The sequence below is a fragment of the Schistocerca serialis genome, chromosome 4 (assembly GCF_023864345.2).
Source record: "Schistocerca serialis cubense isolate TAMUIC-IGC-003099 chromosome 4, iqSchSeri2.2, whole genome shotgun sequence".
In the NCBI taxonomy this organism is placed as follows: Eukaryota; Metazoa; Arthropoda; class Insecta; order Orthoptera; family Acrididae; genus Schistocerca; species Schistocerca serialis.
Window position 1 is genome coordinate 852,008,689 of NC_064641.1, and position 27,982 is coordinate 852,036,670.

A 27,982-nucleotide genomic window follows, 5' to 3' on the forward strand; every position below is an offset into this window, starting at 1 on the left:
AAAATGTGTCTTGACTTATTTGAGAAAACGGTGAGGATCCAAAACCTGAATCTACAGTATTTGCGAGATCGTGTCGTGTCATTTCGGCTTCCTGAGGCGAGCTATTGCCGACCGATCGATCGATAATGCTTCCCTCTTCACTAATTGTTTCACTGTCCACGCCATTGTTTGACGCCCGCTCCATTTCCCTGTGCACAGTTACCAAATTACTACTTTGAACATTAGTAAATTCATTACTCGGCGGCGCTGATAAGCTACGCTCGTCGTCACTATTATTTCTCAGTTTAGTTTGGAGCCTAGTGTTACGTTTTTCACACGCCATAATTGTCACAATATTTCACACGACAACACAGAAAAACACAATTTGAAGATCAAAAATAAGAGAACACATTAACATAGCACTGAAAATAATATCTAGTTAATTGCAGCTGCGAAATACTTGGTGCAAATCTACATGCATGCCACAACTGTTTTACTGTACAACAATGAAAGACTACAGCTACAAAGGAGATTCTCTCTACAATTACGCGCTAGCAATAAACAAAATCTACACTAATTACACAAACTACAAGAAAAAAATCAGAAGATTCCAGTAAGGTATCCTAGGCTAAGGGTCGACATATGAAACATCCCCTTGAACAATTTATACAAGACTGTGCTTAAACTGACACACAATATTTTGTTAGCGCAACGCAATCTGACTTTCAAAATTCTCTACAAAAGAATGGCCCTGACTAACATTAAACTATACCTTTCACAAATCACTTACCTCACAAAAATCTTCGCTGCTCAAGCTACTGCAATACAGCGAGCGCCACTACTGCCAGCTACATAAAAGATTCAAACTATGGAAGGCACTAACTACTGATAGGGATAGTTAGCAAATGAAAGATATTAATAGAGAACAAACAATGTATTTACCTTGATATCATCATGTATAAATATAGCAGTTCATGACAAATTTCAAAACTCCGCCATCTCTCTCCCCACATCCACCACTGCTGGCGGCTCACCTCCAACTGCGCAACGCTACGCGCTGTTCACATCCAGCTGCCGCTGTCCAACACTACAATGGCAGACAACAATGCAAACTAGCCACAGACTGCACACAGCACAGCCAGTGATTTTCATACAGAGGTGGCGTTACCAATAAAAAACCTAAACAGCCTACTTACAATAACATCAAGGCACACACACTCCATTTAAATGGAAAGTTTACACATTGACTAGAAAATTAAGGTGAATAACTGGGAAGAGCCCCGTCCACAACACCTTATGGCGACAGTTAACCTCCAATAAGTTCCTTTCTTTACAATATGACATTAAGTACAGATAAATAGTAATTAAAAACACTTAGATTCCACCGATATATATAGATAAATACATATATGCGCATAAGCACGATTAAAAACTGATAGAAAAACACTAAATTGGCAATTGACAAATCTGTACTCAAAGGAGCCGACGTGCCAACACTTCTGTTCATACCCCAGAATCAACAAGCCTAACATAAATCAGTGACACATTTCACACAATATTTTAAAACGACGTACGTAAATACCTTTGCTTAGCACAACCGTTAATTAGTTAACAGGCTAGGCTCTGTTATTGATGCCACGAAAATGAGGTAGCAAGTTAAGATCTACAGTTGTTCAAATGGTTCAAATGGCTCTGAGCACTATGGGACTCAACTGCTGAGGTCATAAGTCCCCTAGAACTTAGAACTACTTAAACCTAACTAACCTAAGGACAACACACACATCCATGCCCGAGGCAGGATTCGAACCTGCGACCGTAGCGGTCGCGCGGTTCCAGACTGTAGCGCCTAGAACCGCTCGCCACATCTACAGTTGTACTTTGCCATTTAACACACGTCGTGACGAGGAGGAAAAGGAAGAATCCAGCTAATTTGCTAATTCATTGAAAGTCACTACTTGGATCCAGTATTTGACGATGCGCTCAAAATCGACCCCCCCCCCCCCCCAAAATGGCAACTTAATGGCTAACTCCAGGAAAAAAATTAAGAATAGCATGCTTATAGATAGATTAGAATAAAGGAATAAATAACACATACATGACTTCTGACGTCCGACAAACTGCGTTCGGCTACTGAGCAGCGAAAAATTTAAGCTAGCCACAACATACGCTAACCAGGTTAGCGGCGTATTTAAAGATAAGCGTCAAGCAAGAACCCGGGTCAGAAGGCAATGGAACCAGTAATAATTTACAAGTAACTACAGCATTGAAATCAACTGATGACAGGTTGACCATTACCGATGTGGCGTTCGATGGACAGTCAATAGACTGAACACTCAGCTGACACCCAAGTATAACGCTGAGGGGCGAAACGCCCAGTCCAAAGGATGTTTAGAGCGAACACCTGGCTTGAGAACAAAACAACCATGAAACAGCAGGATGATATTGCGTTTGCAGTACAAATGCCAGAGCCGGAATATAGCCTTAACCCAAGGGAGGACTAAAGCACACTAGTTTCTCTTTCAATTAAAGTTTCCAAAACAATCAAAATTAGCAGGATTCCCTTACACGGCAGACGTACCAACACTTCCGTTCATACCCCAGAATCAACTAGCGCAACAAAAATCACTGACACATTTCAGATAATATTTTAAAACAACATACCTAAACACCTTTGCTTAGCACAAGCCTTAATTAGTTAACAGGTTAGGCTCTGTTATTGATGCCACGCAAATGAGGTAGCAAGTTAAGTTCTACAGTTCTACTTTGCCATTTAACACGCGTCATGACGAGGAAAAGGAAGAATCCAGCTAATTGACTGAAAGTCACTACTTGGATCCAGTATTTGACAATGCGTTCTAAATTAACAGACAAAGGTGAGAGTCAAGTTTACACTCGCAAACAGCTCACGCAGAACACGAGCGTAAGTTGAGCATTAAATAAACTGCTCCTTGTTCAATCATTTACACACCGACGAAACAAATAATCTTCGCCGAATTACTGCGGACGTCGGAATCCCCAGTTCGTTGCAAATGACGCAAATAATGGTCAAAACGTCTTACTTTAAATCCGATGACATCCGTAGGATACGAGTTTCAATGGACAACGAGGCCTCATTCCCTTGGATCCACCTGCGACCAAGCCAGTAACATTGGCTGCTACTACGACTTCAACGATTCATCGCACCTGACACGAGTCACGCCAAACCATCAACAAAACGGCGTGGCCTACTGTACGCTCCCAGGCTTCCGCAATCGGTTTCTCCTCCCGACCGACGCTCTCCCGCAAACACGGCAGGCAGCCGGCCGCAGCAACGCCACAGCGCCCTCTGGCTGGGGTAAGGAAACAGCAGAGCGCGAAGCGAGAATTTCAAAAGGAACGCGCTGCAGACAAGGAGGAAACGCAGAGACCCAACCGTGACATTTCGTCACGGTTCAACAGTGGATGTGACGCGACGTGCCACCACTCACCTCACCTCACCAGCTGGCTGGCTGGAGTGCGGTGGGCAGACAGATTCGGCTGTGGCGCGGCTCCAGTTTCGCGGGTGTCGCGGCCGGTATCAGGTGGCAAAGAGGCCGACCAAGCGCTCCAGCGTGTCTGCCTGGAGGGAGCCGAAATCGCAGCGTGCAGGCAACCGGACATGCACCTTCGCGCTGAGGCGTGCACACGGCCGTTGCTACTGCCTAACAGAGCTAGTTGTCTCGCCCCCACTGTTGATGAACTTTATGTTATTGCTTTGTAATTATTACACAGGATGAAAGAAAATTCGCTCACTCGGACGTTACAGCACGATTACTTGCATGCAGAACAATGTACTCAAGAGCAGTCTCTAAGTAGAAGCAATTTATTTACCACAGTTCGCATTCCAGAAGGGTTGCTCCACTGAGAATGCTAGTTACGCATTCACTCATCAAATATTACAATTCTTAAGTAACAAAACATCACCAGTTGCTATTTTTTTTAATCTTTCCAAGGCGTTTCACAACGTAAATTACCTTACACTCTCAGAAAAACGAAAGTTTTATGAAGTCGACGGCGTTACATTCAACTGGTTTCAATCATACTTGACCAACAGAAAGGAAAAGATTGCGATGAATAATTCAAACAGCGTTGGAACGGTAAGAAATTTTGGTGATTAGCAAGAAATCACAAGGATAGTACCACAGGGCTCAATTCTGGGTCCACTTCTGTTCCTTAGACACTCCAAGACAAAACAAATTAAAAAGAATTCACCACAAAGGAACTATTCTAACGGGAAGGAAATCGATAGATGTGATGTATATGTACCACCAAACAAACTATTACTAATTCAGAAGAAAATGGATTCTCGTTCAAGAGAAAGAGCTTCCCAAATTGAGTCAGTAACCCGTTGGCCCATCTCTGACACATTTGGAAGCAGTTATCAGAGCTTGGTATACATTGATAGAGTTGTTGGATATCCTCCTGAGGGATATCGTGCCAAATTCTGTACAACTGGCACGTTAGATCGTCACAATCCAGAGCTGTTTGGAGGGTCCTGCCCATAATGCTCCACATGTTCTCAAAGATAAAATGTGGAGAATCTGCTGGCTAAGGTAGGGTTTGGCAAGCACGAAGACAAGCGGTAGAAACTGTAATCATGTGTGGACGGGCGTTATCTTACTGAAACGTAAGCTCAGGATGGTTTACTATGAGTGGCAACAAAATGGGGCGCACAATATCGTCGACATACCATCGTGCTAGAGTCGTGCTGCGCATGACTACGAAACTGGTCGGTCAATAAAATAAAATGGCGCCTCAGACCATCTGTCCTGGTTGTTGGGCCATACAGTCAGCGAGAATGAGGTTGGTATCACACTGCTCTCCATGGCGTATCCAAATACGTCTTCCCTGGTCATCGGAGTTCAGTTCGAAGCGGATCACTGACGGCAATTATGCTCCAGTCAATGACGTTCCATGTCGAAGCCGTATCTGGAGATGCCCCGAGCAATGGTGGAATACCAACCTGACTGTCGCCCACTATACAGCCTGACAACCAGGAGTGATAGTTTGGGGTAACATTTCATTTCACAGCAGGACACCATTGGCTATCATCCGCGGCACCCTCACAGCATACCGTTACGTCGACGATATTCTATGCCAAGTTCCGATGCCCTTCGTGAGAAGCCATCTTGGGCTTATCGTTCAGCAAGATAATGCCCGCCCATACCCGGCGAAAGTGTCCACTGCTTGCCTTCATGCCTCCCAAACCCTACCTTGACCAGCAAGGTCGCTGGATCTCTCTTCAATAGAGAACTTTTGAAGCATTATGGGCAGGACCCTCCAACCTTAGGATTTTGACGGTATAATGCTTCAATTGGGCACGATGTCCTGAGGAGGATATCCAACAACTATGTCAATTAGCGCCAGGCTGAACAACTTCTAGCATAAGGGCCAAGGTGGCCGTTACTGACATGCTCAATTTGTGAAGCGTATGGTCTTGAAAAAACCAGCCGAAATTTTAATCATCTCCCGCATATTTCCGTGGAGCCAGCTGGAGCTTCACCTCAAAATATACTGGTGTGCATTCGTCACCATCCAGCTCTTTACGGTTGATATGTTGTGCCTGCCATACTGTTGCTGTCTGGGTCTGCCAAAACAGTGTCTCACGAAGAGCCACAAAATGGGCTACTTGCAGACATGCCTGTAATATCGTTACCTGTGGTCGCAGACGAAAACGTTGGATGCACCAATACTGGTAGAGATGCCAATACTCTCAAGCGAAACTGGAATTGATGGGTTCAGGAAGGCCATACACAACCCCATGCTGTCAACAGCTCCATGCGACTGGTGTCCGAGAGGACACACATGTTGTTCGCTGGCCCTTTATGTATAGCGCAAACATGGACGTACCTTGGGACAGGAAACGGTCTTATCTCTAGAAAGACAAGTATCCACATGATTAGTGTAATGGCGTCCCAAACACCAAGGACTGTCATCGTGGTGATACGAGGGCCGTTCAGAAAGTAACCTCCGGTTGATTTAAAAAAAATACACCAAGTTAAATAAAAGTATTTTAATATATACATCTTACAACTACATCTTTGCACTATTTTTCTACATAGTCTCCATAGCGATTGAGGCACTTATCGTATCTCTTCACAAGCTTTGAAATTCCTTCTGCATAAAAATCACCCGCTTGTGCCTGGAGCCAGCCTGTGACCGCATCCTTGAGCTCTTCGTCGTCATCAAACCGCTGTGACCCGAGCCATTTCTTCAAATGCATGAAGAGGTGATAATCACTTGGCGCCAGGTCTGGGCTGTAAGGTGGATGATTGATAACGTCCCACTTGAAGGACTCAAGAAGGGCCGTTGTTCTGCGAGCAGAGTGAGGACGGGCGTTATCGTGCAAAAAAACGATACCGGAAGTCAGCATACCACGGCGTTTGTTCTGTATAGCCCGTCGTAACTTTTTTATTGTTTCACAGTACACGTCTTGATTAATGGTCGTACCACGTTCCATGAATTCAACCAACAACACCCCTTTGGCATCCCAAAACACCGTTGCCATCAGTTTTCTGGCAGAAAAATCTTGGGAGGCTTTTCTTGGTTTGGTAGGCGAATTTGAATGTGCCCACATCTTTGATTGTTCTTTTGTCTCAGGGTTCACGTACTTAATCCAGGTTTCGTCGCCGGTCACGATTCTGTTTAACAATGGATCTCCTTCATCCTCATAACGTGACAGAAAGTCTAATGCAGAGGCCATTCTTTGAGTTTTATGGTGGTCGGTAAGAATTTTGGGCACCCATCGTGCACAGAACTTACGGTAACCCAATCTTGCTGTCACTATCTCGTACAAGTGAGTCTTAAAAATCTGTGGAAAACCAGTAGACAACTCCGACATTGAGAAACGTCGATTTTCACGAACTTTTGCATCAACTGTCTGAACGAGTTCGTCAGTCACCAATGATGGTCTACCACTCCTCTCTTCATCATGAACGTTTTCTCGTCCACTTTTAAATAAACGTACCCATTCACGGACAACTCCTTCACTCATAACTCTTGGTCCGTACACGGCACAAAGCTCACGATGAATAGCTGCTGCAGAATATCCTTTGGCTGTAAAAAACCTTATGACAGCACGCACTTCACATTTGGCGGGGTTTTCTATTGCAGCACACATTTCAAACTGCCACAAAAACTAAACTAGCGTAGGTACGACGTTCACTCGACCACGGCTTGATGCCGACTGACCTGTTGAGTGCGTGAACGCACAGATGGCGTCGCTACTCCCCCCACAACCCGCACTGTGACCAATCGGAGGTTACTTTCTGAACCGCCCTCGTATTTGTTGTGACATCGCTTTACATGGCAGTAGAGATAATCATGCCGGAAATGGAGTTCATACATACACATGCGAGAGCCCGGGAGACATTGATTGATATCAGATAGACTACGAACTCATCAAACTTATGTTAAGGGGAACCGTGAAAAACGTTAGTACTATGCTAGCTGCCGATGTCGACTCGGATGACAATCTTTTCTTTATACTCGTAGATATCGTCAGTCGCTACAGTTACTGAATTCTGGCACACAGAACGATCAGCGTTATATGCCTGGACCGTATTTGTCATTCGAGCTGGATTTTCCCATACGACTATTTCACTAGTGTACTGTGAATATGAGGAGTCCTGAAAACATCAAATGTCCGACATCATTGTGGCTCGAAAAAGATCCTGCAAGAACGGGACCAACGACGACTGAAGAGAAAAGTTCAACGTGACAGAAGTGCAACCGTTCCGCAAATTGCAGCAGATTTCAATGCTGGGCCGTCAACGTCAGCGTGCGAACCATTCAACGAAACATCATCGATATGGGCTTTCGGAGCCGAAGGCCCACTCGTCTACACTTAATGACTGCACGACACGAAGCTTTACGCCACGCATGGGACCGTCAACACCGACATTGGACTGTTGCTGACTGGAAACATGTTGCTTGGTCGGGCAAGTCTGGTTTCAGATTGTATCCAGCGTATGGACATATGCGGGTATGAAGACAACTCCAGGAATCTATGGACCCTGCATGTCAGCAGGGGACTGCTCAAGCTGTTGGAGGCTCTGTAATGATGAGGGAGCTTGCAGCCAGAGTGATGTTGGATCCCTGATACGTCTAGATACGACTCTGACAGGTGACACGTAAGCGAGCATCTGTCTGATTAGATGCATCCATTCATGTCCACTGTGCATTTCGGCAGATGGTCGCAATTCCAGGAGGACAATGTGACACTTCATATGTACATAATTGCTACAGAGTGGCTCCAGGAACACTTTTCAGAGTTTAAACACTTCCTCTGGCCACCAAACTTCCCAGACAAGGACATTATCGAGAATATCTGGGATGCCTTGCAAAGTGTCGTTCGGAAGACATCTCCACACCCTCGTACTCTTCCGGATTTATGGGCAGCCCTGCAGGATTCATGGTGTCAGCTCCTTTCAGCACTACTTCAGATATTAGCCGAGTCCGAGCCACGTCGTGTTGAGGCACTTCTGCGTCGGGGCCATACACGTTATTAGGCTGGTGTACCAGTTTCTTTGGCTCTTCAGTGTAATTTCTGTGTCGTTCTTGGCTCAGGCTGTACAGTTCTCTAGGGATCAACATCTACTCACGTTACAGATTTCTCGGGTGTCTAGTATCGGTGACAGACACGTTTTCATTGCAACCAGTATTCGTATGCGAAGGGCGCTCCACATGTAGGTCACCCTGGCCCCTTGTCTCCAGCACTTCTCGTTACTAGACCACGACGTTGATGCATAACAGCAAAACATTAGATATCTCCAGTCGTGTACCATCCACTGGTTACGTTCGCTGTTACGTTTCCCGTTAAAGTAGGCGAAACCGATAAGAAGTCGTCTGAATACTTTGGGTAAACGAATTTCAATATGCTTTTAATTAACACGGAAATGTTCAGTAGGATAGATTGTTATGCCTTGCATTGACAGCTCTTTTTCATTACAGCAACAACAGCCCCTTACAGTGCTTTATTTTTAGCTTATATTTTCGGGGCAGATATGTGAATTTCATCACTTTTGTACGAGAGCGAAAAGTTGATAATTCTAGAAACAGTGCCTGGAGTGGTTGTGTGCTCGCATGGTATCACTCTACTGGCCGACGTCGGATCCAACGTCTCGCTGCATCAGAAACCTCCCCATCATCCACGCACTGCTGCCCGCAGAGTGCATCCCTCATTGGGACGAACAGGTGGAAGTCGGAAGGTGCTAGATCCGGGCTGTAGGGTGGATGCGAAAGAACAGTTTTGCGCGACCTTGTTGCAATGACGACAGAAACCTCGCCCAATGACTCACCGTGCTTTTGTTCACTCACAGGTTTCCGTAGACGTCGTGCAAGCGCCTGCGACGCTCTGGTTTTCCGCCAAAAAAACTCAATGACAGCTCTCTGCTTGGAACGCACTTCCATTACAGAAGCCATTTTAGAGGTTACGTATAGTGCTGCTACCTATCCAAACTTATAGGGACTAAAGCGGGAAGATTTCACGATGTCCCACGACAAATTTGGAATTTTTTCTAGCGAAATTGGCCGAGAAAAATACGTGTTGCATTGCTTGTTGAACACCCCTCGAATGTTCTTTCGGTTGTCACGCCGTTCATGAGAAATTACACGGTTTCCTTCGGCGCAACTGTGTTTTCTGATCTATTTAAGTTAGTTGTGAAGCTTTTCAAAACCGAGCTGCAACAAAGCTCCCAATCTCTGTTTCTCTCTCTCCCCTCTATCCGCAGTTTGTTGCGTTTGGGTGCAGATACAGAACGTGGCGATTACTCAGTTTTACACGGTCCTCAAAAGGTGCCGTGGAGTTATACTGTAGGTGTGCTTGCTAAGATCGCAGCAACGCCTTCGCACAAAATCGTCAGTCGTCTGAGAGGTAGGACATGTTTTTCGGCAGCGCGGGGTTGCCGCGCGTTCTAGGGCGCCATGTCACAGTACGTGCAGCTACCCCCTCCCCCCCCCCCCCCCCTCGTCGGAGGTTCGAGTCCTCCCTCGGGCATGGGTGTGTGTGTTGTCCGTAGCGTTTAAGTAGTGTCCAGGCTTAGGGACCAATGACCTCAGCAGCTTGGTACCATAACACCTTACCACAAATTTTCAAAGTTTTCCATATCTTTTGAAACAGTAATAGACACCTCCTTCAGCTCATATTCTATAGGATGGGCACAGTTGTCTGTTTTGTGCGAAAGTTTTAATTTTTCTAGGAGAGATGACCAACGCTTATTTGTTGGTTGGTTGTTTTTTTGGGGAAGGAGACCAGACAGCGAGGTCATCGGTCTCATCGGATTAGGGAAGGACGGGGAAGGAAGTCGGCCGTGCCCTTTGAAAGGAACCATCCCGGTATTTGCCTGGAGCGATTTTAGGGAAATCGCGGAAAACCTAAATCAGGATGGCCGGACGCGGGATTGAACCGTCGTCCTCCCGAATGCGAGTCCAGCGTCTAACCCCTGCACCACCTCGCGCGGTTCAACACTTATTGATTATGAAAACGGTCTCTTTTTATTCTAAGTTACAGAATACGTCTCTTTGGGGAGCCGGAGCAGCCGTCATGTGCTAATCGCACCAGACCCGTTACGATACGACAGCACTGCTCAACTTATTTTTTGACTCTTTCCTTGAAAAGATTTCAGAAGCTAACTTAGTCTATGTACGGAGTCATAAATACATGAATACTGGTAACGTGTTTCATCTAAAAGCTGATGTTTTGATTAGCAATAATTAACTAAAACATCTATAAAATGGATAGTTAGCTTTCTACACATACATGTCTACCCAGCAATTAAGACCTAAGTGCCCAGCAAAGGATTCATCTAACCACTTTAAGACTCTTTCTCTATCGCTCCATTCTCGAATAGCGCGAGGGAAAAATGAATATGTAAATCATTCCATGTGAGCTCTAATTTCTCTTAGTTTATTATGATGATGATTTCTCCCTACGTAGGCTGGCGTCAAACAAATAATGAGCATTCGGAGGAGAAAATTGGTTACTTAAATTTGATGAAAGGATCTGGCCACAACGAAAGAAGTCTTTGTTGGAATGATTGCCATCCCAACTCGATTATCATGTTCGTGACATTCCCTCCCCTATTTCGCGACCATACAAAACGATCTGTCTTTCTTTGAACTTTATCGATATCCTCCGTCAGTCTTATATGGTGCGGATCCCATACCGTGCAGCAGTACTCCAGAAGAGGACGGAGAAGTGCAGTGCAGGTAGTCTCTTTAGTGTACTAGTCGCATATCGCAGCTGTTCTGCCAATAAAACGCAGTCTTTGGTTAACTTTCCCCACAACATTTTCTATGTGATCGTTCCACGCGCGCCGGCCGCAGTGGCCGTGCGGTTCTGGCGCTGCAGTCCGGAACCGCGGGACTGCTACGGTCGCAGGTTCGAATCCTGCCTCGGGCATGGGTGTGTGTGATGTCCTTAGGTTAGTTAGGTTTAAGTAGTTCTAAGTTCTAGGGGACTTATGACCTAAGATGTTGAGGCCCATAGTGCTCAGAGCACCCCTAGAACTTAGAACTACTTAAACCTAACTAACCTAAGGACATCACACACATCCATGCCGGGGGCAGGATTCGAACCTGCGACCGTAGCGGTCGCGCGGTTCCAAACTGAAGCGCCTAGAACCGCTCGCCCACACCGGCCGGCCCACAGTCTGTTCCACTGTTATTTTGACACATTCGTAGTCATTTTTCCTTTTTGATTGTTTTTAGCCTTGGTACCCCCATACCATTCCGGTTCAGTCAATATGTTGTAAACATGGTTTGCATGCAAACGGAACAGCCAGTCAATGAAGCACCTCCATTTCTATTTTGAGCCTCTAAAACTTACTTAACATTGACCCTCAGCGTCATTTCAAATTGTGTGGATCACTATTTGATTATAAGGACTCTGTGCAATTCTGATGTATGGCCTGGTTGACTCCACAAGAGTGACGTCACAAGCCGCTATTATAAAAGTAGCTGACTCATAATTTGTTTGGGAGTTACAGCACTTACCAGCAGAGTGTAGAGACCAGCAGGTGTTGATTTGGAGATTAAAGTGTGTATATTTATCTCTAAATACCAGCATAGTGGCAGCGCAGATGTTTGTCTTATTGAAGGGCAACAGATACATGTTTTTGTTTTGTGCCAGAGGCTAGTACTACTAAGGAAACATTAAGTAACGTTTCTGTTTGTTGTTATAACCTTTAGGATCACCTCGGGCATCATATGAAACACAAAATAATAAGAAACGGATACATTCGCAGGAGAGCTCCTGTAAAGTTTGGAAGGCAGGAGACGAGGTACTGGCAGGAGTAAAGCTGTGAGGACTGGGCGTGAGTCGTGCTTGGATAGCTCAGTTGGTGGAGCACTTGCCCGCGAAAGGCAAAGGTCCCGAGTTCTAGTCTCGGTCCGGCACACAGTTTTAATCTGCCAGGAAGATTCATCTCAGCGAACACTCCGCTGTAGAGTGAAAATCTCATTCTGGAACGGATACATATACCTACGGGAGTTGTGGATTTGTGAAACTAGAATCGGAGCTCGACTTACATACCAAAAAGTGAACATAGATCTCAAGGGTACGTGAAAGATGCTGCAGTTGAACAAACGTGTAAACATGGTTGGACATTGGATTTCCGTACCGTTCGCCGGTCAGAAACGATGGGATGTCTGTATAGACTAGTTTTTCAGCTGTCAAAGAGCATCAGTACCTACATATTCTTCGCCACAGGAATTTTTTTGTTCTAGTAGTACACCTCCGTGGAGGCTAAACCATTTCCGTACCTTTTTCTCGCTTAGAAGTAAATATAAGTTCTTTGAAACAGGGACGTGTCTAGGGCTAGTCTACGAACCAGAAATGAGAACGACCTACATTGGTAAACAAAATGAAACTTTCGCGTGCCGACTAGTGGACATGCTTGGCCGGGAAAACGCCAGCAAGCGTTACAACGACATGGAAGTTAGCACGACATGGAAGTTGCAGCTCAGGGCACGCAGTCGTCTGCAGTTGTTAGCGTCGCCATGTTAGGCGCAACTTAGTCCTGCTGAACTACATTTCCTCTCGCCTCCTCGTGACGTGAGTCAGTACGAACTGCAGAGCAGACACGCGAAAGATAAGAAATTAATACTGCAGTAGGTACGTCAACGGGTGTTATGCAGATTGGTAATGCAGTAACCTCAATGTGTATAAGAAGGCACGCAGAAGAAGAGCAGATAGTGTCGAGTTCGTTGTCAGTTGTTACTGAATGAATGGCAGCTTAGGCCGTTTACATTTGCGTTCCTTAATCTTTTCGGTAAATGGGACCATTTTTAATGTCTATTTTTTCCGTCAAATCCATGGTTTGTTTCTTTTTTTTGGGACGGGGGGGGGGGGGGGGGGGTGGCTCCTCATCAGTCTTCTGACTGGTTTGATGCGACCCGCCACAAATTCTTCTCCTGTGCCAATCTCTTCATCTCTGAGTAGCACTTGCAAGTATTTGCTGCATGCATTCCAATCTCTGTCTTCCTCTACAGTTTTTGCTCTCTACACTTCTCTCTAGTACCATGGAACTCAGTCCCTGATATCTCAACAAATGTCCTTTCATCCTGTCCCTTCTCCTTGTCAGTGTTTTCCGCATATTCCTTTCCTCTCTGATTCTGCGAAGAATCTCCACATTCCTTAACTTATCAATTTTCAACATTCGCCTGTAACACCACGTCTCAAATGCTTCGGTTGTCTTCTGTTTCGGTTTTCCCTGTCCATGTTTCACTACCATACAGTGCTGTGCTCCAGACATACTTTCTCAGACATTGTTCTCAAACTAAGGCCTATGTTTGATACCAGTAGACTTCTCTTGGCCAGGAATGCCCTTCTTGCCAGTGCTAGTGTGCTTTGGATGTCCTCCTTGCTCCGTCCATCATGTGTTATTTTGCTGCCCAGGTAGCAGAATTTCTTAACTTCATCTACTTCGTGACATTCAATCCCGACGATAAGTTTCTCACTGTTCTCATTTCGGCTACTTCTCATTAACGATTATAAAGAATCCGCTTCGATTGCAAATAGAAAACGGAGGTTGACCTAGGTTTCGGGGTGCGGATAACAACGCCTTCTTCGGAAAACACTAAAACTACAAACTGCCTAAAGAGGCATGGTCCAACATTAATACAGAACGCCCAAAACGGAAAAAGTGCAAAAACGCTACTTCTCATTACTTTCTTCTTTATTAGATTTACTCTCAAGTCATTTTCTGTACTCATTAAATTGTTCATTCTATTAAGCAGATCATGTAATTCTTCTTCACTTTCACTCAGGATAGCAATGGCATCAGCGAATCGTATCATTGATATCCTTACTCCTGAAACGTTCTTTTATTTCCATCATTGCTTCTTCGATGAACAGATGGAACAGTAGTGGGGCAGGACTCCCCCTGTCTTACACCCTTTTTATCTCGGGCGCTTCGTTCTTGGTCGTCCACTATTGCCTCTTTTACATATTGTATATTACCCGTCTCTTCCTATAGCTTACCCCTATTTTTCTCAGAATTTCAAACATCCTGCACCATTTTACACTGTCTAACGCTTTTTCCAGGTCTACAAATACTAAGAACGTGTCTTGATTTTGGTTTGTTTCTATGGTATGTTTTTAATGCAACGTGCTACGTGCTCAACGGTGATTGTGAGTTGTACCTGAATCAATGGCAGCTTCAGCCATTTACATTTGCGTTGCTTAATCTTTTCGATAAATGGAACCATTTTTAAAGTCTACTTTTACAGTCTAATCCATGGCTTGTTTTTACAGTATATTTTCAATGTGACAGCCTATACGTGCTTTATTTGTGACAAAGATGACTTATTTCAAACAACTTATTTCCTCCAAAAACTAATTTCAAAATTAACGCAAAAGTTCTTACAGAAATTCCGATCTAAAATTACACACTTAAATAGAACCTTTCAATTTAAGTTTCAATAATATGTGTGGTAATTGTTCTTATTTTCGCAGATCTGCTTTTATATTAGCATTTATGTTTGAAAGTTAAATTCTCATGACAGTTCAGTATCAAGTCTGCAAGTAGTGAAAGTACCAACACGAGCCTTTGCAACGGCTGAGGAGATTCGTCTTTTAAACCATCATTCCGCTACTGCAATTAATTTCAATTTTTTCTTCCAGTGATGAATCAGACGCCGGTTTAATAAAAGTACCTTGTTCACCTGTTGATATGCTCGAAGATCTTGCATCCTCGTTAATCTGTTTTTAGTCCCCACTTCATTTTCATATTTTATCATCTGTTCATTTGTAAAATACTGTTTAAATGATTCACTGGTACACTTCGGGTGCTGACTAAATTATTCATGAACAGTTCTTGATGTCTCCTCTGTTTCAACCTCTTCGAATCAAAAACGCCTTTTATTCGATAGTAGGAAAAGGAAGAGAAGGGAAAATCTTAGGTGAAACTAAAGAAATTGCAGAAAGATAGGAAATTAAGCAGATGGGGCCTGTATAGGTTGAAAGAACCTGAGGCTGTTGAGAGTTTCAGAGAGAGCATTAGACAACTATAGACTAGAGTAGGGAAAGGAATACGGTAGAAGACGAATGGGTAGCTTTGAGAGATGAAATAGTGGATGCAGCAGAGCATCAAGTAGGCAAAATAAGAAAGCCTAGCAGAAATCTGTGGATAACACAGGAGATGTTAAATTTCACTGATGAATGGAGAAAGTATAAAAATGCAGCAAATGAAGCACGGGAAAGAAAATAAAAACGTCAAAATGGTACTGTCAGGAAGTTCAAACTGGCTCAGCAGGAATGGCTAGAGAACAAATGTAAGGGTTCAGAAGCAAATATCACTAGGGGAAAAATAGATACCACCGACAGGAAAATTAACGAGTCCTTTGGAGAAAAAAGAAGCAGCTGTATGAATGCCAAGAAATGAGATGGAAAACTAGTCCTAAGCAAAGAAGAAGAAGCTGAAAGGTGGATGGAGAATACAGTGTGTCTATACAAGGGAGATTAACTTCGAGACAATATTATTGAAATGGAAGAGGTCGTAGATGAAGATGAGATGAAAAATATGGTATTGTGAGAAGAATTTGACAGGGCACTGAAAGGCCTAACTTGAAACAGAGCACCGGTAGTAGACGACATTCTGTCAGAACTACTGACCGCCTTGGAAGAGCCATCCATGACAAAACTCTTCCATCTGGTGTGCAAGATGTATGAGACAAGGTAAACACCCTCAGACTTAAAAAAAGAATGTAACAGTTCCAATTCCGAAGAAAGCAGATTCTCACAGGTGTGGGTATCACCCAGCTATCAGTTTAATAAGTCATGGTTGAAAAATACTAACACGAATTGCTTACAGAAAAGAGGAAAAACTGGTAGAAGCCAACCTCGGGGAAGATCAGTTTCGAATCCGGAGAAATGTAGGAACACTCAAGGCTGTACTGACCCTACGACATACCTTAAAAGAGAGATTAAGGAAAATCAAACCGACGTTGTAGTATTTGTAACTTAGAGAAAACTTCTAACAATGTAGACTGGAACGTTCTCTTTGAAACTCTGAAATACAGGAAGCAAAAGGGTAGTTACAACTTTTACAGAAATCAAATGGCAGTTACACCAGTCCAGAGGGGCACGAAAAGCAAGTAGTCGAGAATATAGTGAGACAGGGTTGTTGCCTATCCCCAATGTTACTGAATCTGTACACTGAGCAGGCACTGAAGGAAACCAAGGAAAACTTGGAGACGAGAGGAGAAATAAAAACATCACAAGGAATATTGCAGAATAATTTTCTTAGATGTCTCCAAAGCATTCGACATAGCAAGGAATCATCTGCAAGATACACTATATGGGACTCTAGAAGACATATATATGACTCATCTCTTCATGTCTACAGGAAAGATCTTTCATAATAGATATGGGCAAACTCGTTCCTCCTTGGGAACTAGTTCACTGGTGATCGCTCTTTTTTGGGAACCGTTCATCTTTACTCGTTCACCGTTCATTTGTGCTTGGTATACGGTTCTTATGAAAAACTGAAAATTAGGACCATAGCTGAATGAAGATGGAAGGCGCCAAGAGTGGGCACTTGCTTTCCCCCTGGAGTGCAGAGTTTTTATTCATAACAGAATTCTCACACACTTTTAATTTTCGTGATCCTGCAAAACCTCTCGTTAAGCCAACTTTAGCGTTATGTGACTGATGCAGTGAAATAATATAAGTCGGCGCACAAATAACCGGCCACGAGTACAGACTACTCGCCAATTACGTACGGTTTGTTCACAGCTAGGAGCAGAATACATAAACATTTAATAATTAGTCAGTGAAGAAATAACAAATAATCTAATGCAAGCAACCGAATACGAAACAATAGATTACGATTGGTGGGCGAAAATGAGCAGTCTAGTACTCGGGGCCGATTTTTCGTGCGCCACCCTGTACCACTGAAATAATGTTGTAGGAGTTATCATATTCTCTTTACAAAATGTGACACCAGACACTCGATTATGGAGCGCGGACTTGATTCGGTTGTAAGTCGGTCTGCCTTCCGGAACAATGAACATGCTCTTTTACCTTGGATAAAAAAAAAGATCGAAAATGGCCACTCATGTGTACTGTAGCGACGTCCTTTGCATGTGTAATAACAAAAAATCTTGCCTTTTTGCAAGTATTTCTTCTGCTGATTATTGAAACAGTAAAGTAAGCTGATATGCCGTTTCGTTACTTGAATAGATTTATGTATTACATACCACGTATTTTTTATGTAATTTTCGTAATTATAAAATACATTTTAATTACCGGTCGTGGACGCTGAATATAATACGAAGAGAATCAGAAGCTCAGAGTTCAAAAAAGGTTTGTAACAGATCTGGAATGGGCGTGCGCAGCGAACGAAACGAACAACTCTATACTGAACTAACTATGAGCAGTCGGCAGTGGAACTGCAACGAGTGGCCACGCGAAGAAGGACGAGTCCGGCCGAGCGAGACCGAGACCGAGACAGACGGGAACGGGACCGAGGCTGGAACGAGACCGGCCAAGCTGGCGTTGCGGGAACGAGACCGACCGTTTCCCGAATCCGGGAATTATAAGTAGAAAGCCGCGACCGAGGTGAACTGTGAAAAACCATTCATTAGAATTCGTTCCTCGCTCTTTCCGTTCATATTGATGAACCGTACCTTTGGACCCGTTAGTTCGCGAACGACCCATCTCTATTTTGTAGTTTGCACAGACGACTGAACCTCAACAATAAGAAGAATCGAAGCAAGAGTTCCTCAACGATCAGTGCTAGGGCCTACCTAGGGCTCGATCTACACAGATCGCCGAGAGTGGAAAGAGAAATTTATGCTGAGCACACCACCGTCTACACCAGAACTAAGACGACATGACCAAGGAATTGCAGACTCCAGAAAGCATGCCAACACTGTGCAACCGGTTGGTGGGACATATTCAAAGTTACCAAGAGACAAGGCGTCATCTTCACCAGAAGAAAGCTACCTGACGTGTCTATGATACAACTATTGGGCACTTCTGCGAAGTATCTTGAAGTAATAATGGATGCTATACCCACCTGACAGACGGAAGTCACCAAAAGCAAAAAGAAAGAGAAGAGACTGGAGGTGCTGTATCCGACTGTCATGGAACGCTCGGAACTCTCAACTAGATGTGGACTGATCGTCTAAAAGACCTTCTTAAGGCCAGTCGTGGACTATGGCAGTTCAGTATGGGGTACCGTTGAGAAGACTTGCCTGTATCGGATTCTGACGAAGCTAAAGAAAGTGCTAAGAAGAATATACAGGAAGAGTATAATGTCTTTTCCTGATCACAAAAACTCAGTTCTAAGGAACCACGCTAGATACACCCATGCAGTTTGTTGCAGTGGGTTAGCTTATCTCAGAGTTTTTTTGGAGGCACTTCCACATGTGTTCGTTTGCTTTCGGTAGAATGTCTATGCGATTCTCAACTCCTCTCTATGTTTTTGCCAACATCTCTTCCGTTGTCGCCTCTGCAGTATCTCGTACTCGTGTGGTAAGAGTCTACACCTCACGAACTGGTGAACTGGACACTTTATCCTCAACATAATCTCACAAAAAAGAGAAAGGGTGTTAACTCTGGCGAATGTTGTAAAGTCTGTTCGGATCCATGTGTCCAGAAAGGTTTCGTCCAAGAACTGGAGAACAAATAACGACCAGAGTGGCTGTGCACCATCTTTTTCAGACCCCACCCGCGCTTCAAATTCCTGTAACTGAAATACAGTGTAAACTTCCAACGTGTCTTGGTAAGCTGTTGCTGTAATGGTAGACTCAGGGGAAACCGAACGGTTTATTAAGTGTGTTCTGCATTATGCCATTCCACACATTCACATTCGAGCTGTCCCTTATCTGCTGTACCTTGATATTTGAGTTCTCAAACCCCCAGATCCGTAAATTATCCCAGTTTACTTTCCCGAAGGTGTAAAAAGTCGCTTTATCGGAGAATCGAACTTTATTAAGGTAATCATTGTCTGCATCGATTCGTTCCGGTATGTTCCAGACCAGCGCAGCATATTTGGCTGCTAAGCTTGAAAGAGCTGCACTTTGTATGCACATTAATTGCAGCCGTTAGTGTAAATCTTCAGCACAGTGCTCCGAAGTACGCCTGTATCTCTGGTAACATGACGCGTCGGTTTCCGCAGACTGCGCTGAAATGCTTAAAGTCCGACATCAAGTGTCGTCACCCACTCCAGAATTATACCACTCCTTGCTTTCTCACCAACATTCCCAGTCTCTTTCAAACTTTTCATACCATCCTTTGATGCGCTTCACGTCTGCAAATCGCGACCATAGGCACTATGGAACTGTCTGAACTATAACTAAAGACCGTGTTTCATGAAACCATAAAACACGTTGCGCTTTCTGCTGCATGGAAGCAATTGTAACAGCAACAGTCTTGAATTACGCTACCTGCAACAAGACAGAGAGAAAAAGGATCAGATGTGTTAGAGCATACGTTCAACTACGAGTTCAAATGGTTCAAATGGCTCTGAGCACTATGGGACTCAACTGCTGAGGTCATTAGTCCCCTATAACTTAGAACTAGTTAAACCTAACTAACTTAAGGACATCACAAACATCCATGCCCGAGGCAGGATTCGAACCTGCGACCGTAGCGGTCTTACGGTTCCAGACTGCAGCGCCTTTAACCGCACGGCCACTTCGGCCGGCGATCTACGAGTTAAGCTACTATTTGCAACAACAACCGCATAATAGTATCTGGTATAGTTTCTTAGAAAGGCAAAAAAAGGTTCAAATGGCTCTAAGCACTTATGGGAGTCAACATCTAAGGTCATCGGTCCCCTAGACTTAGAACTACGTAAACCTAACCAACCTAAGGACATCACACACATCCATTCCCGAGGCAGCATTCGAACCTGCTACCGTAACAGCCGCGTAGTTCCGGACTGAAGCGCCTAAAACCGCTCGGCGACAACGGCCGGCTTTAGAAAGACATTATGCACATCCTGTACCCAGTGAACTTGCCGGCCATGTACCTCCACAATGCGGCCGAATGGCTGAAAGTGCTGGAAAGCTTTCAGAGAAATGTAAGAAAATTATACAACCGAGTAGAACGGTCTGGAAAGCCCTTTCATAATGTGCCCTGGCAGCCTTTACGACGCCAATGACCGTTACAGACGGCCCATTGCCCTGCTCCAAATGTAGCAACGCAACAATACGTAGGCTCATAGCCATATTTTAAATGTTACCCATGAATGGAGCCATAATAAAACACTAGAAGCCCGAAGAACCCATATCGCTCCCTCAGATCAAACAATACATACGCAAAGATAAAAACTGCACCACACTTCAACAAAGCAGAATTTTGCATATTCCCAAACCCACTGTCACATCTCTGAGGCTAAAACTTGTTTATATTGCCGAGTTGCAGTCGCCGTTTCATCTTGATACATTGTTTTGGTCATTTTTTATACTTCATCTGCTGCTTGCTTTGCTTTGATGTTAACTAGACACCTTCGAATATTTGATTCTCCATCTACTGCTCTAATAAAACTAATCTTGATGTCCATCATACGTCAGGACACGGTGGAGACATCTTTTAAATGTTGTAGGAGACGTGACAGAGCATCAGGTATCACATGTGGTTCGCCAGGAATTTATTGGATCTCAAAGCTGATTTCCTGAATGGTGAAAGCGCATCTAGCAAGACGATTCTACCCTTCGATCTGCTCGTATGATAGTGTGTCGTGCTAGTAGAAAACAGCGGAACCGATGACAGCTCTAAACACTTACAACTGCCTTGCACTCTACATTTCCTTTCCAATGTTGCCAAAAGCGACTGGTGAACCCAGTTGTGCGATGCTGTTCCTAACCGTTTTCATTAACTATTTGACATAACGCTCCCAGGGACTATCACCTTGCCATGGGAGGAGGGCTTAGTTCCGGGGAAGCTTGCTTGCCGACTGTTAAGAGGTGAGGGGAAGTCAAGTCTAGTCCACAATGCGGGGGTGAGGCGGCTGTGACTGCGTCGGATGTCCAACGGCTCCAGGAGTACAAGAAGGAAATTGTCCCCATCAGTCAATGAGACACCAAGCCTCTCTGCTGGGGTTTAATTAACACAGAACAAAAAACTCTCGCTAGCCAACAGTTTCGGATGGATGGGCCAACAGGAGCAGCGCACTCTTTTGCCCTGGAGTCAGGAAACTGGCTCCGAAGGCGGATGAACTGCAGAATATGGTCAACGGCATAAGGATGAGGAAGCAGACTCGACACTCACCTCATTAAAGATCCAGAATAGATACGTCCTAGTAATCACTATGGCTATTCTTGCAGCTAAATTTGCATCTGGAGTAAGCCCCTCAGTCGGATCTCTGGGAGGGGCAGTTACAAGTGCAGAAATAGGAAGATTGAAATATCGAGATAAAATCAAAAATTGGGTTGGGTTGGGTTGTTTTGGGGAAGGAGACCAGACAGCGAAGTCATCAGTCTCATCGGATTAGGGAAGGACGGGGAAGGAAGTCGGCCGTGCCCTTTGAAAGGAACCATCCCGGCATTTGCCTGGAGCGATTTAGGGAAATCACGGAAAACCTAAATGACGATGGCCGGACGCGGGATTGAACCGTCGTCCTCCAGAATGCGAGTCCAGTGTAAAATCAAAATTGGAACGTGGAATGTCAAGACGATGAGCCAGGGAGGAAAGATACGCAATGCAATAAAGGAGATAACAAGAATAAAAATAGATACACTCCTGGAAATTGAAATAAGAACACCGTGAATTCATTGTCCCAGGAAGGGGAAACTTTATTGACACATTCCTGGGGTCAGATACATCACATGATCACACTGACAGAACCACAGGCACATAGACACAGGCAACAGAGCATGCACAATGTCGGCACTAGTACAGTGTATATCCACCTTTCGCAGCAATGCAGGCTGCTATTCTCCCATGGAGACGATCGTAGAGATGCTGGATGTAGTCCTGTGGAACGGCTTGCCATGCCATTTCCACCTGGCGCCTCAGTTGGACCGGCGTTCGTGCTGGACGTGCAGACCGCATGAGACGACGCTTCATCCAGTCCCAAACATGCTCAATGGGGGACAGATCCGGAGATCTTGCTGGCCAGGGTAGTTGACTTACACCTTCTAGAGCACGTTGGGTGGCACGGGATACAAGCGGACGTGCAGTGTCCTGTTCGAACAGCAAGTTCCCTTGCCGGTCTAGGAATGGTAGAACGATGGGTTCGATGACGGTTTGGATGTACCGTGCACTATTCAGTGTCCCCTCGACGATCACCAGTGGTGTACGGCCAGTGTAAGAGATCGCTCCCCACACCATGATGCCGGGTGTTGGCCCTGTGTGCCTCGGTCGTATGCAGTCCTGATTGTGGCGCTCACCTGCGCGGCGCCAAACACGCATACGACCATCATTGGCACCAAGGCAGAAGCGACTCTCATCGCTGAAGACGACAAGTCTCCATTCGTTCCTCCATTCACGCCTGTCGCGACACCACTGGAGGCGGGCTGCACGATGTTGGGGCGTGAGCGGAAGACGGCCTAACGGTGTGCGGGACCGTAGCCCAGCTTCATGGAGACGGTTGCGAATGGTCCTCGCCGATATCCCAGGAACAACAGTGTCCCTAATTTGCTGGGAAGTGGCGGTGCGGTCCCCTACGGCACTGCGTAGGATCCTACGGTCTTGGCGTGCATCCGTGCGTCGCTGCGGTCCGGTCCCAGGTCGACGGGCACGTGCACCTTCCGCCGACCACTGGCGACAACGTCGATGTACTGTGGAGACCTCACGCCCCACGTGTTGAGCAATTCGGCGGTACGTCCACCCGGCCTCCCGCATGCCCACTATACGCCCTCGCTCAAAGTCCGTCAACTGCACATACGGTTCACGTCCACGCTGTCGCGGCATGCTACCAGTGTTAAAGACTGCGATGGAGCTCCGTATGCCACGGCAAACTGGCTGACACTGACGGCGGCGGTGCACAAATGCTGCGCAGCTAGCGCCATTCGACGGCCAACACCGCGGTTCCTGGTGTGTCCGCTGTGCCGTGCGTGTGATCATTGCTTGTACAGCCCTCTCGCAGTGTCCGGAGCAAGTATGGTGGGTCTGACACACCGGTGTCAATGTGTTCTTTTTTCCATTTCCAGGAGTGTATATTGGGAATGAGTGAAATGCGATGGCCAGGAACTGGAAACATCAACGTAGATGATCACCGAGTTTACTACACAGGTACAGACAATGGTATGCATCAACTGTGAGTTGGAATCATACTGAACAAAATAATCGCAAATTGTGTTGACAATGTCTCAGAACGTGTTCTGTTAGTTCAAATCAAAGCTAGACCAGTTAACTTGAACATTATTCAAGTCTACTCACCTACAGCAGACAAACCAGATTAGGAGGTCAAAAATTTTGACAATAGCATTAGCCATATTCTGAACAAGCTAAAAAGAGAAGACCTGAGTATAGTTATGGGTGACTTTAACGCAAAACTTGGATTAGGAAAAACTTCTAGCTCGGTTGGACCCTTTGGTCTAGGGCAGGGCTTAACAATTGGCCGGTTTTGAGCGCGAGTACTCGCGTCTGCTCAGGCACGTGCTCGCGAGCAGGTGCAAGTTCGTGGAGTAGGGAGGGAGGGGAGGAAGGGGAAATGCGCGCGCACGTATGAATAGGACCGCAGCACGCCTATTGAATTCGCGCCGACTGTGTAACGTTTAAAATACTACGATCAGCTCTAACAGTCACTTCGCTGGTTAAGAATCATGCCAAGTCGCCGTTGTGTAACCCCAACCATGCTTTCGCAGTTCAACCCCCATTGGGAGGAATTGTATCTGTTTACAGAAAAAGATGGTGTTGCAAAATGTTTAGTATGTCACAAAACGCTGAATTCTTTTAGGAAATTTAATTTGCAGCGACATTATATGTCCTACCACGCGAAAGACTACGGAAGTGGAAAATGTAATGGACCAGGCCGTGCACAGGAAGTTATTAAACGTAAAAGGAAGCTATCTGAAGAAGATCTGGATGATGAAGAAAAATCAACTGAGGCAGCTCTCAGTGTGAGCTACAAAATTGCTTTGTTTTTAGCAAAATCCCTGCGCCCCTTCACTGATGGCGATTTAATAAAAGATGTTTGGTAGTTGCAGCGGAACATTTGTGTCCATCTCAAGTTGAACAGTTTCGGATTGTGCCATTATCTGACATGACCATTATGCGTCGCATACAGGACATGGCAGACAACGTCCAGAGCCAGCTTGCAAATATCTATAAAGATTTTATGGCGTATTCTCTAGCTCTGGACGAAAGTGTTGATATCACTGGAACAGCGCAGCTTGCCATATTTATTAGAGGTGTTAATAGAGATCTTCAGGTGAGGAAGGAGCTCCTCGATGTAGTAGCCATGAAGAACACTACAACCGGAGGTGATATTTTAAGTAATGTTGAAGAAAGTGTTGAAAATATAGGATTGTCGTGGAATTCTTTAGTTTCAATGTCTACAGATGGTGCACCAGCGATGACAGGGAAAAAATTAGGTTTCGTTGCGCTGTTGAAGGAGAAAATTCAAAAACTGACCGTGCCGAATGAAATAAGAGGCGTTCACTGTGTGATCCACCAGGAAAACTTATGTACAAAGAGTATCACTCTAAAAAATGTGATGAGTGTTGTTGTTCGTACAACCAATTATATAAGGAAGCATGGGCTACAACACAGACAATTTGAAACCTTTCTTGAGGATGTAGAAAGCCAGTATGGTAGCCTGCCTTATTACAGCGAGGTCCGCTGGCTTAGTCATGGCGAATTATTAAATCGAATTTTTGCCTATTAGATGAGATAAATATGTTCATGGAAATAAATAACATGTGTGTTCCTGAATTGAAAGAGCATTCATGGAAATGTGATCTCGCGTTCTTAGCAGATTTAACTAGCCATCTGAATGCTTTGAACATTTCACTACAAGGTAAAGATCTGCTAATTACTCATTTCATAGATCGAATACGAACTTTTAAAATGAAATTGACACTTTGGGTGAGTCAGCTGGAAACAGAAAATCTAGCTCATTTTCCTAAATTATCATCCATGCAAGATGTTCACAAAGACTGAACGTTATTCACATAGTTTAGTTGCCCTTAAGGAAGAATTTGATCAACGCTTTCAAGATCTGACAGCCCTAGACAGTGATTCTGATCTGTTCTCCTCTCCATATTCAGCGAATATTGAAGAGATTCGTCCTGAGCTGCAACTGGAAATTATTGACCTGCAGTGTGACAGAGAATACAGAGACAAATTTCAGAACAAGAAAAACATTTTGGAATTTTACAGATACTTCCCTCAGGATAGATTTCCTCATTTACACAAACTGGCAGCTACAATAATATCAATGTTCGGTTCCATGTATGTTTGTGAATAACTGTTCTCTGCAATGAAATGTAACAAGACGCGCCTGAGAAACGCATTGTCTGATCGAAATTTAAACTGCACGCTGCGCCTACGATGCACAAGAACAATTACTCCGAACATAGACGCAATTGTAAAGGGCAAAAAGTACAAGATAACAGAGAATCCCACACTTCAGTGACACCTTTTATTGTGTAACAGTTCACAATTTAATATGAATGTAGAGGCATACACTAAGATAATAAAATTATGTGGCACGTGTACATTCTCCTTTATTTGTTTCATTTGTCACAGTAATAATTCGTGAGTGATATCCCTGCAGGTGGCCGCGGATTTACATTGACTGGCGGCAACTGTTGTGTGCCCCACGTGACTCTCCCCACTCTCCGCTCTGGTCCGGTAGTGGGGGTAGCAGCGTGCTCGCGCTGCTCCGTGCTCGCACCTTGCTGCTCACAGCTTGCTCCGCGAGCACGTATGTTGTGAAGCCCTGGTCTAGGGGATAGGAACACCCGAGGAGATGACTTGGAAAAATTGCAGAAACAAATCAATTAGTGATGATGAACACATGGTTTAAACTTCCACCAACACGAAAATCGCCCATGGACAAACCATGACAGATTGCGAGGAATCAGATTGATTTCATGCTAGTGAACAAGAGATACAGAAATAGTTGTACAGGTGTCAGAACATATCCGGCAGCAGACATACAATCAGGCCATATCCCACTCCTAGGAAACTTCAAATTCAGAATGAAACATGTTGTCTCCAAAATATCACGAAAATACGACTTGAGAAAGTTGAATGATGCTAACCCTTACAGCAGACAGTGATGACAGCCCTAAACAAGAAATGGAGAGACAGTGGGGATGACACCAACGAAAAACGCACACACTTACAAGAAGCAGTACAAGGAGTCAAAGAAGAGTATTTGAGACCGTGCCTTAGAAAGAAGAAAACTTGGACAACAAGCGAGATTCTAGACCTCGTGTAAGAATGGAGGAACAAAAAAGGTAATTTGGTGGAATACAATGCGGTACAGCATACAATCAGAAAGAAAATCAGAGAAGCCAAAGAGAAGGAAAAAACTGAATTATGTGCAGAAATTGAGCTTTATCAGAGTAGGTATGATGATTTTAACGTGCATCGGAAGGTCAGAGATGCAACAGGAAAATATCGAAAATCAAACAGTGGGAAGCTAGATGACAGTGGCAACCTCATAATCAATAAGGAAGAAAAAGAGGGAAAGTGGGAAAAATATCTAGAACAGTTATTCAAAGATGACCAGAGGAGGCAAGAACCAGAGATATTTGATCAGAGGGACCAGATATCCTAGTAAGTGAAGTGGAAGCGGCCATACATCAAATGAATGAAGGGAAAGCAGCTGGGCCAGGTGGCATACAAGCAGAATTCCTCAAACTACTCAATAAAGAAAAAGTAAAAATGATCACAGAAATATTCGACCATATTTATTCATCGGGTAAAATCCCTCCAAAATGGCTTACATCAGAGTTCATTGCTCTACCTAAGAAACCGAACGCCAAATTATGTGGGGGCTGAAACTTCCTGCCAGATTAAAACTGTGTGCCGGACAGAGACCCGAACTCGGGACCTTTGCCTTTCGTGGGCAAGTGCTCTACCAACTGAGCTACCCAAGCACGACTCACGCCCCGTCCTCACAGCTTTACTTCTGCCAGTACCTCGTCTCCTACTTTCCAAACTGTGGAGTTCGAGTCTCGGTCCGGCACACAGTTTTAATCTGCCAGGAAGTTTCATATTAGCGCACACTCCGCTGCAGAGTGATAATCTCATTATGTGGGGACTACCGTACTACCAGGTTAATGAGCCAACTGCTAAAACTGTTTCTTAAAGTGATCCACAAGCGGTTATACACGTTTCGTAAAGGCCTAATAGCGCCCAACCAGTTCGAGTTTCTGCATGCAGTTGGCACAAGAGAAGCAGTATTTAGTGTCACCACTTGTGATGTATTTGCTTACCTCATTGATTATCAGAAGGCATTTGATCATGTGAAGCATGAGCAAATAATAGAAGTACTAAAGGAAACAGGAATTGATGGGAAAGGTCTAAGAAAAATAGCCAATTTATACTGGAACCAATCTGTAGTCATGAGAATAG